Source organism: Centruroides vittatus, unplaced genomic scaffold (genome assembly GCF_030686945.1).
Source record: "Centruroides vittatus isolate TY-2023 unplaced genomic scaffold, ASM3068694v2 scaffold_435, whole genome shotgun sequence".
Lineage (NCBI taxonomy): Eukaryota > Metazoa > Arthropoda > Arachnida > Scorpiones > Buthidae > Centruroides > Centruroides vittatus.
The window spans coordinates 7,542,047-7,555,285 of NW_027122708.1; the positions used below are offsets into that span (position 1 = coordinate 7,542,047).

The 13,239-nt window shown below is 34.0% G+C and overlaps 1 protein-coding gene across 1 annotated transcript in view; it reads right to left on the reverse strand.

The window, feature by feature from the left end:
- The window catches only part of LOC136989063 (CUGBP Elav-like family member 4), a 263,922-nt gene that overhangs the window by 163,975 nt on the left and 86,708 nt on the right, over positions 1 to 13,239 (reverse strand).

The window sequence follows — 13,239 nt, forward strand, 5'->3', positions numbered from 1 at the left end:
AGTGATTAAGTTTGGAGAAAATGGAGTGGAACTCTCGTGGGAGGTACTGAAACTACCGTCCTGAATATGGAAAGAAGCCATTCCATACCATGCATTTACATCGTTCTAGCAACACTCGGATTTCTTTTGTGCAGTCTTAACGCCTCATTTCCTTTTTGCCATCATCGGACGACTGGTTGTTGCACAACTGACTACGATGGAATTCTAAATTACATTCAGTTAGTGCTGGGAATTGATGCGTGTGTGCATCAGTTTCGTTGGCTGTTTATCAGTAACCATAGATGACATGTGAGATGAAATTCCGTTCACTCCGCATCTAACGCCTTATTTAAACCCGCAAATCGACAAAATTTATTTCCAAAGAAAGAAAATTGCCTAAACTGATATTTTTTTCAGTTTCCTAACTGCTGATTTCCATGAAATCGGATCAAAATTAGTCTGAGCACATTCACAAATATTTTTCATATTTTCCAAATTATTCCGCCTCGCGTGCCTTAACTTACAAAAATAAAGTTTGGAATTAAAATTATAATAAATGGGGACGAGTAGGCGTCATTAATCTTAACTTTACTAATATATAAAAAAGAAAGGAAAAGAAAAAATTAGAAATAACGTTTTAGATGATTGAGAAAATTCTTAGCGATATGAAAATTTGTTGATCCAAATATACAATGCAACAATAGGCAAATAAATCTGATTAGTGACTCGAAAATAAACAAGGGGACTGCTATAGAAGTGTTTGGAATTATAACAACTTGCTATGGGAATTAAGATCAAATATATAAATCATCGAATAGAATAAGAGGGAAGAGCTTATTTGTTTTCTAAAATAGGTCACAGTTTTATCACATAAAAGAATTTACAAAAGTGAAATACAGCTGTCATATACTCGACTCTTTAAATAAATTCCTACGGAAATTTTCTAGATTTAAATAATTCAAATTCTATGAATTTGCCTTTGTCTGACTTCAGACCGAACACGAAACAAAAACAGTACGGCCAAATACTACTTACCTATAAAAATAATAAAATATAAAACATATGTCTATGATTTATTATGTCTTTCATTGACAAGAAGCAACATCGTCTCTTAATCAGGCAAGATTAGTAAGAGTATAAATATTAATCCCACTTAAAATCGTATTCATTAGTATAGAATTATTTCTATGCATTATCTTGATTGTAGATTATATAATAAAATTAATTAATATCCATTAAACTGTAATTTTAATGCAATTAAATAATTAAATAATGCCGATTAAAAAATATTAATTTTTTGTATACTAAAATTTAAAATATTGTCATACGACGCTGCCAGTTGTAATATATCAAAATTAATTTCTTTTTCTTTTGATAGAAATTTAAATTTTGTCTAAATAGATGCAATTGCATATAAAGTTATTAGCGATTTGAAGTCGGCAATTCTCGTGGATCGTGTTTCTTTTAAACTTTCTCATAAATTCTGTCAGAATAAATAAACAAGATAATTTTCCTCAGAATATAATTATGTTTTTCTATTATAAAGTATTTAATTTGTAATGGAGTTATTTTGAAAAGATTTTTCTCTCTTTATTAAGTTGTTTTTGAATTTTTCTTCCTACTCACAAGATAAAAATCAATTTGAAAATTTGAACAAATGATAGTAAATGTTTAAATCGAGCGAATAAAGAAACAGATTCGATTTTAATTAAAATTAATTTTTGAAAACAAGGCGAAAGCGTTATCAAAAAATTGGTTTAGTTATTTTTTGGAATTTAAACGAAAAATTTGATAGAGAAATATAATTATGTTGCTTTACTGCTAGTGAATATACCGGAGCTATCAGTCGACGACAACAAAGCGCTGCATGGAAACGAAAGATAACCGAGAGGAAAAAAATGAATGAAATGAGGATAAATCTTAAATCATATTGTTGAAAAATGCGATAATTAGCGGTGATAATTAGAACGGAACATCGCATCTATTTCAAAATTCTATATCAGAATTGTTCGAAGAAGTAACAATATCGAGTTAACCAAAGTTGCCAGCAATCCATCTAATTCCGGAGTTCTCTTTGATCATCATTCATCCTCATGTTTATTCTACTACAAAAGGTAAAGTGTTATTTCCCAGGGCGGATGGGATTACGAAACCAATTAGTAGTTCCCGAGAAACGGGGATAGAGCCGCACCATTAAGGTAATCTTCTTCGCTATGTCCTAAAACTTTCCATATCTATGACTACAAAGTTTTCGCATAATCCTTTCTCTGCTAGTTTTCTATTTGTATAAATAAGAACAGTACAACCAGTTTCTTCTAACACAGGCTTCGGTCTTTTCTTAACAAATTATCCAATGAGTATTAAGTCAAATGCCGCTCTCCACTTTTTATCATAGTTTGTAAAGTTTACTAATCACGATAAAAGAGCAGAATCGCAGCAGTTTTTAAACAAATTCTCTCTTTTCTATGTATAACTCAACGCTATTCGCTTTTAAGAGTGGAAAAAAAAAGAAAAAATTCAGTCGAGATAATGAATTGTCTTTTTACCAAAATTTTGTAAACAGCTTTTTGTAGTCGTAAAGTGTTTTCTATTTATCAAAGTATTTCCTTACGTGTATTATTTATACTTTTTCTTAAATAAAGTTATCTGGGAAATCTAATTCTGCTAATAAGATTACTCTTTTGAGTTAACTAATTATAAGCAATTTATTACGCTAAAATTCTACTTTTTGCTCCAGCGAATAAATAAATGCGCCAGAATGTAATTTATTTTCCACCGCCCTTTATCAATGTTTTACTACATCGTTTAATCAAATATATGAAGGGTATAATCGATCGCTTTTATTTCAAAGAATTCAATTCTACGTATTCCAATTCGTAGGCATTTAAATATGACCAAAATTAAAGCTATTTAACTGCATTTTGTCGTCCCGAAAGCGATAAGAGATTGAAATTTTTGTTAATGGAGCAAAGTTATCCGCCATGACAAGAATCGCCGATGCAGCAAAAAATCTTTACCGACCGATTCGAACAGCTGTCAATTTTCTATAATTCTGAAGATTTTAGTGGCGCATTATCTCATATTGAGCAAGTGTAGCGTATGACAGGAAAGCAAATCCTGCCAAGGTATTGTGCAGAAACTATTGGATAGCGAATAAGATTTACTTTCGTCAGACAGGCTAATGGGTCCGGCATCTAGCAGAGTGGCCATAGAAAGGCGCCAACATCGATGCAATACCGTCCTCACTAATCCATCAATTCGAAGGTCTTGAACCCGCATAGCGAGCCCGACGGACAGACGAGGACATCATTCATTTTCTTCCTTGATTTATTACACCGAAGCAGCTTCGGCATTAACAGCTAAAGCTGGAACGACTGTGGACCAGATGACTAATTTGCCTCCCTACCACCAAAGTGTTAAGGAAAGGGGAAAGGGGATGCAAAAGAGACGGAATCAGCTAAAATTGGTATCAGCGCGTGAAATGAACGCATGCGTACTAAATACCAATTACTTCTCGGAACAAATCATTTTCTCCACCGAAGGAGGTATTAAAAGCCAGACGTGAGATGGCGCGAAGAAAAAAACAATTGCAATAATTTTTCAGCCGAAAAAATTCAACTTTCTTCATTGGAAACTTCTTTCCCGTCTTTGCCGTTTCCCCTTTCTCTCGCCGTGTATCTGTAGGCTACACAATCGCATCATCAATCACTCCGTTATCAAATCGTTAGAAGTAGTGCAACAGGCGATAGCGATTCTAACCTTAAACAAAATTTCTGTAATCTTCGCCCGATGATGACTTTATTAATGACTAAACCCGATGGAAAAAAGCAAACGAAATTAACAAAAGTAAGGTTGAGATTTGCAAGAAATTTCCGCTCGACAAGATTTTGGCTGCGTTCGAATTTTAATGTAGTCTTTTCAAATATATCTGATGACCGTACAACGTTCAGGAGTAACTTCATCGAATGTCTAATTGTTGTCAAAGTCATTAATTCTTACCGACGACAACTCGACGGAACTTAACGATAATTGCGTCCACTGATAGAACCTTTCGCTACTACATTTGCGACTCGCAATTATAAGTGGCTCGAAGAAATAAAACAGAAATTCTCAAATCGACTGTGACTAACCGAAGCGATGACGCAAGCAAAACGATTCCCTTTGTCAGAAATTGACTCCATCTGAATATCTGAAATTGATGACCGAATTCTCATTACCAATACGCATTTTAAAAGATTTATATTCCAGAGGCAACTGGTTTCGGAACGAGTCGAGCGTGAAGCCAACCCGTTCGGAGAAGATAATACAATTAATACAAAGGAGCATCCATCGAAAAACGAAATCTTAGCGTCTTCCCTCGGATATATCCAACTTATCTGGCTACAGCCTACCGCAGTCAATGCCCTATAACCGGAGATAACCTAATATGCCGCTATCCTGCAGCTCCCGGGAGGATGAAGGCACAGTGGTCTTTCTTATCTGTCGGACAATTCCCCCTTTAAAATCGTCCGGATGATGTGAAAAGCAGTCTGTCGTATTCATCATGCTTACTCTCTGACAGCCAAAACCGATGGCTTCCTGCTGGGGAAAAGACTGCCTCTATCAATTTTACGTTTTATAACCGAATTTCTCATTCTTTTATTGTTGCTAAGAGGTAATGTTTATGCTCCTACCGTAATTTAAACTCTCGAATTCAAAATAACAGTTTTTCATACCTCAATTATTTATTTTCCGGATTTTTTAAATCCAATTTGTCCGGTGATATTTAAATTTTACTAATTTTATAAGTAGTTAGAAATAAACTTTAAAATAAGTCATACAAATCTCTCCTTTCTAGAATTGATATAGAGGTATTTTTTCAAAATATTTATTTGTTTCTTCAGTTTACAAACTGGCAAAACTGCATTTCTCGACTAAAGAAAATCGATGGTCGTTTTTATTTTGTTAATAATGTCAAAACTCCGTTACTTATTAGTTTAATTTTGCATTTAATTAACAAATTATCTAATTGAAAAGTGCGAGCGTACAGTACAGAGAAGTATTGTCTGGAAAAGTTGTTAGTCAGACAATCAAATCAAAACCGGACTCTCCTTATTGATATACAGTGTCACGAAGACCCACTCTAAGGTAAGCTCAACGATGATTGATGACTGGAAGCTTTATTCTATATTTCCATTTCCAGCTAGCGGAAGAAATAAGAACAAAGGACTGATAATTTCAGAAAAAAGATACACAGATTCGCTTGTTTCCGAAAGTTGCAGTCAGTCCTTAACTATATATATTTTTTTCTTTTCACAAAGTTTGCAACAGTCATTTAGAGGACATTTCAAGGACTGTAGTTCTTAAAAATTGTTCCTCCAGGCCTAAAGCTTGGTCCTTGCAGACAGTTGAGAAAGTCTATATAGAGGATTGAACTTCTGCCAACTGGCAAAATTCTCTATAAAACTTTTAACTAAATTCAAAAAAGTTACCAAATTTTCGGATTCTTAATCAACTCTGCATTACGCAACCATGTTACAATAATATACATTAAGAATTTTTATATAAATTTTCTTTATAAAATTATTTTAAAAGGTAGAAAAATAAGAAACATCTTCGGAAAATAAACCACGCCAACGATCGGTGGATAAAGTAGAAATTTCTATTTTCACTCCATCCAATTCCCAGTCGCTAAACGATATCGAATCCAGATGTTCACCTTTCCTCCAACACGTGTACCAACTTGACTCTGATAAACTTTGCTTTTTTGATCTTTAAAACTCCCAAAAGAAACGACGTTAATACAGCTTAAAAATAGCTTAATTAGATTTAAGCACCGCTGTACCTTTTTACTTCCATTTCATTATCAACGTAGAAAATTAGATCGGTTTTCGATTTATTTGGGTTTAGTTACGACATTTCCGCATCACAATATATATCTAGTGTATAGACCTAATTAATTGATAATGAAAATGCGGAAACGTTGGAAGGTAGACACGCATCCGTGATAGCGTGAAAGGGGTATAATCGATTTGAAATAGTTTCTGAGATAAAGCGAGATTCTTTCATATTTTCAAAGATATCGAACTATGGAATTAGAGTGTGTAGTCAGAATTTTTATTCCATACACATGGTTATCTGAATAAATAAATAGTGTAAGCTTCGGAGAATATTTGCATATCTTCTCGAGTCGTAGTCTTTCAAGAAAAATCTCATTTCGAGAGTTTTATCGTGTGGAAGAGCGAGACTTTCTGATTGGATGTAGATTAATATCACACTCGAGTCACCTGGATGAAAGGTAAATATTTAGTTCTGCGCTACATGAAAAAAGAAAATAGAGTCTAGCAAATAAACATCAAGAGGGATATATAGAAGCCCAGACTTCCTGTTTCCGGTCCAGTGTTTTATAATCAATATAGACTAGGTTGAAGTTGTTAACTTTCCAGAGATTGGTTCTGGTAGTATTTAACAGGTAGAAGAACATTGAATGTCCGTCTCGGATGAGAAAAACTGCGTGCAAACGAGGACGTAACATCAATTCGATATTCCTGTTTTTAAATCTTATTAAGTAATGTTAGCACTCTATAATTAAAGTTTGTAATTTTAATACACATGTCTAGTAGAAATCCGATTAAGGTTTTTGAATAATATTAATAATAAAGTTTACAATTCGCTGATAAAGTTACCGATGGTTCGGTCGTTATCTGTCATTGTGGCAGTTTATAACATTGCCTGTATAAAAATTTTCTTGGATCCTCGGAAGATCTGTATAATCGGATTAAGTGCTGTTCGTCTTTAGATAAGTTCTTAACTAAATAACAGATTGAAGTAGTTATGACAAAATAGTTACAAAGTTGTGAGTTAGATATTTATTTAAGGTGTAGAAGACTAAAGTTTTAAGTTTTTCGTAAAAATTGTCAGGAGCTTTAGATATTTCTCGGCGGATATGGGGTTGTTAACAAAGCCATTCCCATCTTCTTTGTATGGGAACTAAAAGCGGCTTATGTTTCAAATCCTCAGAACAAACTATCGATAGTCGAAATCTTTAGTCGAAAATTTATGATTTATTTTTACTTATACACGATTCCCCTTTATCACCCTAATGAATTAGACCACTCATAGAAGTTAAATCTGACTATACGTATATAATTCGTTGTAGATCTTGGGTGTAATTTAAATGAAGAAAGGGCTCTTTTTTAAAGGTACCTGTTGGTTAAACAGAACTCGTAAATGGGATGGGAAACGGGCAAATGTTTAGTCGTTTCCTAACTTTCCACTTCTTTTACAACGTTGCCTGCTCGACTTGCAACGAAAACTCGGCGTAATTTTTACAAAAACGATCGTTCAAAATGGCTATTAAATAGTGATAAACCAGTTGTAGGTAGCGGCTGTGGGATGTTGTTACTATGGAAACGACTCGGGTCCCTAGCTTGTGTCGACTCCGTCGGGGATGCACGGCATTATTCCAGCCTAGCGGCAGCTAACAAACTGATAACAGGAGCACCACCTTATCACTGCTTGGGTTAATAAAGGGGGCACAGTTAGTCGCTCAATAAGTGAGGCCAAAAACTAGCCGATTTAATGCTCCGACTAGGGTAGAATGGAAATAGCCGATGAAAAAGGTAGTGCTGATAAGGACAGATCAAAAGAGCAAATATCAGTCATTGCTTGTCCCACCGAAGATAGAAAGCGATCCAATGGCTAATACTGTTGTATGTGGGCCAGCGTATCTGAATTATTGCTTATACAGGCATAGAAAGATGAGTTTTTTTAATGTTTTGATTTGATCCCGTTTTCGACAATCTCAAAATTATATAAAAAATAGTATATTTCATTTAATCCTCTCAATATCATGAAAAACAGCTTTAAATAAGGGATAAAGAATAGCGAAAGCAAACTGTAATATTCTATTATGACCGACTACATTTCAAAATCTAACAAATATCGCAGATTTTGTGCGAAAACTTCTAAATATAATTGTTAGTCGACACTTTTGAAAGTTAATTTAAAAAACTGCTAAGAATTTTCAGATAGTGGTATTTTTAGCGATGTTAACCAACTATTTGGAGGCCGAAATAACTGTGCGATCGATTATCTATGTCTAGTATTATCATCGATCTTTAGCAGAGGTGATGACGTCAATAGCAAATGGCACCCATCAGTGGGACAGAGCACCAATTGATCTGAATAATTTCAAAGTTGTAAGTTCGAGTAAAGGTTTGTAACTAATCGGGTCTGCTCGAGACAAACTTATCGATTGATATAGTCTGGTCGGGGCAGTTATCGGACTTTATTACCGATCCGGAATATTTGTTGCAATTAAGATGGATCCGACCGATAAATAAAATTTAATCTTTCGATTAAGATAGCTTAATTGCCTTTTTTGAAAAAATAATAAATGCATACGTCACACTTTTCACGAAAAACAACAGGAAACTTCATATAGAGAATAATTATTTGATTAGTGGAGTAAACATCATTGTTTACAATTTTGGGCGGTCATCAGTTTACCTTAAGAGAGTATTGTGAGGGTTGTCGTGCTCGAGTGACAATGTAAACGGACGATTGTGCCCAGATGGTTAGAAACCATTTACTGATAGGTCTGTTTGTGAGCAATCCTGTTATTTCTGTCTGGACCCGGCACATACAAGACATCTGGTGCCAGATGTATACTTTCGATGATAGACCGTTTCCAATCTGGGTTTAGCCACAGAACGGAAATTTTTATCGAAAGACGGAGCACATAGAACCACTACCTAACGATCCAAACTCCAGGCGAACCTCGGTTAGGGAATGCACAAAGTCGAACAGGTAGGAAATTTTTCTGACGTCCCTTAAATAGGTAGATGGTCTATCTATACCGTGACAGAAAAATAAATTGGTTTGGACAGCTCGAAAAATAGCCGAGTTTTGACGTATTCGTAATTCGAAATCTTTTCTAATATTGCAAAATATTTGTTTGTCGAAGCGAGGAATGTTGATTCGGTATGAACCGCATGCCAACCCATGTTCACCATAATACGAAAAGTAGCCAGGACGTCAAAAATTTCCGCATGTCTACGTCCGAGATAGAAGAAGAATATTTTATTCCAGAAGTATAGGCATGTCACGAAATCCAAAATTGATATTTTCAATTGCGACTCGATTCATGCCTCGTGGCCATTTCCGTTACTCCGTTTGCGATGTATCACGAAAAGTTTCATCCAGTCACCAATTACTTTTTTCAACATCAAACTTGGAACTTATTTTGGAGGAGTATGACGTCATATGTAAATAATAAGCCAGACTAGCAATCCCATCGCCTTTTATCGACCTCTTCTCTTAAGATAAACTTCGTATTGCGTGTTTTTTTGGACGGGTTTTATTGGAAGTTACTACTTCGGGGAATTACTATTGTTTCGAAAATTCGAATGAATTTGGCCAAAATCATCTGATTCTTTCGCTTTGGGAAATCTATCGTGTCTTTACCATCTACCAGTAAATATATCTAAATCGCTAGAGACTTGTTGCTCCAACCCTACGCAATACGTAGATTGCCAGTGCAATCAGTCGAAATGATCATGTACCTTCAGGTAAAATAATATCTCGTGTAGCTCCTGATGATGCCAGTTTAGCATATTATGTCACAAATACGGCGCAGCAAAAAGTTGGAATCAATATTCGTTGATGATTGGCTCAATGCAAACAATATTTATATTTCTGATGGCCTTCTACTATATCCCGACATAAATAAAGAAGAAATCTAATTCAGGTTATCGAGGAAATATCTATATAATTTTTAAGGAAATAATTAGTTTTCGGATTTATTTCTTTTTTTTATATTAAACTCGAAGATTAAAGTAGCTTAATTTCCATTTCGACGATTCGTTTCTTTGTTAAACAGACCGTCATTAGAAAGTTCTTCAGGTCTAATTAGAATCTATACAAACGGTAATCTTATTATAAAGTTCAAATACCTTATTATTCAGAATATCTGACAGAAACAGAGAAGAAGAGTCGTTATATAATCCAAGTATATGAACGTCTTTGGTCGACCAATTGAGGAAAACGAATGAGCTATATAAAACAATTTGCGGAAAAATAATGGGAAGATAAAAAAAAAAGGCTTTCGTCCTTAAATGAGATCAGTTTTTGGCAGAATCGTCAATCGATTTTAATCAAGAACAACAACAAGAAAAGTGAACTTAATTTAGAAATTCCTTATCTTCGTCGATGTGGCATAGAAAAACTAGCGAGGTGTTTAAGAAAGGAGTAGAATCTTTTGTGGCAGTTTGCAAGTTTTCTTCGATAGTTTTTTCGACTACGTCGGCGAATTAATATACTTGAAGAGTTATAGAGTTATTGAATATGTATAATTTCTTACTTTTTTCTTATCAATGTAGAGAATTACAGAAACATCGGTTTCTACCATATCACATTTAGTTCACGGGGTGAAAGGAAAAAAAGTATCTTTAAATGTGTGCTTATAATTACTTTTCAAATGAATATGTAATGAAATCACTTCTTTCTGAACTACATTGACGTTTAATACATTCGATGAAACAACCAGCAGAAGCGAATTAAATACAATCAATCCCGGAAAAGAGCCTTAATTTTAATTTCTAGTACGCTTTTAATATCATTAACGTTATCGAAACGAATCTATTAGTTTTTAATTGATAGATAATTCGATTATCGAAACTCTTAATTCTAAATTATTTTCTCCCTAATCGATTAATGAAACAATTTTAAATTACCCGATATACGTAACTAATAATAACAGTAATTTAGCTAAGATCTCTTTTTTCGGGATATTTTTTTGTGCTGTTTATCATCGGAATAGTCTATTAATTAATGGAGAAAACTATCGATTACACAAAGTAAAGAATAAATAAATTAAAGGGCGCTTCGGGTCTCGTCATTACTATTATATTAATTGATGTTTATAAATATCGAAACGTCATAAATAAATGAAAAGTCTAATTGACGTATTAAGTTAAAAAACGTTTGCAGCTAATCGTTTTGGTTGGTCAATAACCGTAGCTCACCGAAAGAAAGTTTTTACATAAAAATAGGATCAAATAACACTATAGATAATTAACTTTGTAAAACTTATAATTATTTTAATCAAAAAAAACCAAAAATGGAAGAGCTTCTTTACAAAGTGTAGGATATTTTCTTACGTCAGATAATTGATAAAATGCCAACAAGTAAAAATAAAGTTGATAAGATCGAAGGAAAAATGCGGAAAATAACGCTAAAAGTTGTTATTTAATTAAGCGTAATTTTATCTGAATTTTTAAACTGAAAAATATAGGTTAATTTGCGTTTTTTCTCCACCGATTTACTCTGGTTTTAGGTGGCAATATGCGTAAACGTCTCAATCAATCAAGGAAACGAGATGTGCAGGATATCGATTGGAAAACACCAATCACCAGCAGAAGTCGAAGATAAGCTAACCAATAAGCTTCTTATAATTCATAGCGCCAACTAAGTCTGTAAATCCAAAGAACGGAACCTTTCACGTTATTATTTAAACTATCCAACCATGCGTTTAGGAAGATTAACAGGAGAAATTAAGGAATTATAGCATTCGTTACTGCAGCTGAAAATGCTCTGTCGTTTCTTAAATAAACAGATGCGATTTTAATATATAAAACATTCAGTAATTATCCCAAAAGTAATAAAAATGAAGACAAATCCTGATTAATGACCGTTCAATAACGAACTTTCGATCTGGTAAGACCAGATTACAGATTAAAGAACAGATAGAGCAACAACACAATACTTCTAGGATCCTTTCGTAATCTGGTTGTGGCCCACGCCCCACGAGTGTAGTGGTCACCGTCTCCACCCATCAAATAGACTTTGTAGGACGTAATATAGATGTAAATATACTCTCGAGAGGCACATTATTTCAATATATTGGACTGTACCCAGAAGATTCGACTATTTCTGAATACATTTTGCAAGAAGCGCGATTCGAAGATGGAATAATAAATTTCGACTCTATCCGATTTCCTCGATTACAAATGAATCTCTAAATGTCGTTTATAAGCATCGAAATTTTGTGAAAAATAAAAATAACTTTCACAAAAAAACACACGCAACAAAACTAAAAGAATCATATAAGAACAAGAAAATATATATATTTTCAATTTAAGTGAATTGATTCCTTTAAGAAATGGCAACAAATAAAACTTAAGAAATGTTACAGATGTTGGATTCACTTTACAAAGAAACTGCTGAATGTAGTTGGATGTTTTCAGCTTGACATTTGTTTGGAAGAAAGAATGACTCTGGAGTGATTTATTTAACTTCTAGCAGTCGACTACGCGTTGTGGATTATAAAGTTTTATTCCTTTCAAAAAAAGAAAAAAATCTCCAAAACATTGTAGAATCTCATAGCCTCCAAGAGTATCAATGGACTATAAAGATTAGTGGCGAGTTTCGTTTGATCGCGAGTATTACGAAAGCAATTTGGAGCACAGCCTGCGACGGACTAAGTCGGGACGTTTTAATGACGTTATTCCACCCCAAATAATGAGAAAATATTACGAGTGATGGATATAAATTAATCTTTTTGTTCGTTATCTATGATTATTTAAGGGAAGTTCATCCATTTTTCCTGCATCAACGAAATTAAGCGTAAATTATTCCGTTAATACAGACAAAAGCTGTTTAAAAGAATTTTGAAAAATTCTCTATTAATAATGTTCGTTTTAAGCACGAAATGAATATTCAAGAGTAGATTAAACCGATGTTTGGAAACTATTTCTTCTATTTTTGATAAACAATACGAATCGACTTTTAAAATCTATAAAGTCGACAATTCTTTGCAGTCATTGGCCATATCTCACAATCACTATCAATCGATTACACGTAAGAAAGAAAGTCGAGTTCGTCGTAAAAATCTTTGGGGACATTAAGTTCCGTAAGGCAATAAGTCGTCCCCAATATCCTCTCTGTTGATATAAGAGTTGACAGAAGCGAGTCCAATATTATAGTGTCTCTTGTCTAATTGAATGAAGGGAAGACCAGCCAAAGTACACTGTAAAACGCTCCCGAGTACGACAATTACTCGATCCTTTATAACCGTCGTCTAGGAAGTCCAACTATCCCTAATCGGTAAGGAACGTCGTCAATAAAGTCCTAAAGCATTTCTCCATTGTTGGATTGTTGGATTACACGATGGATGTTGTACTTTTATTTACAAACTCGTCCCAAGAAAATATTACTATCGGTGGCACGTAATTCCATTCATAACTTGGAATTTTAACTTAGAATATAAAAGGAATTACT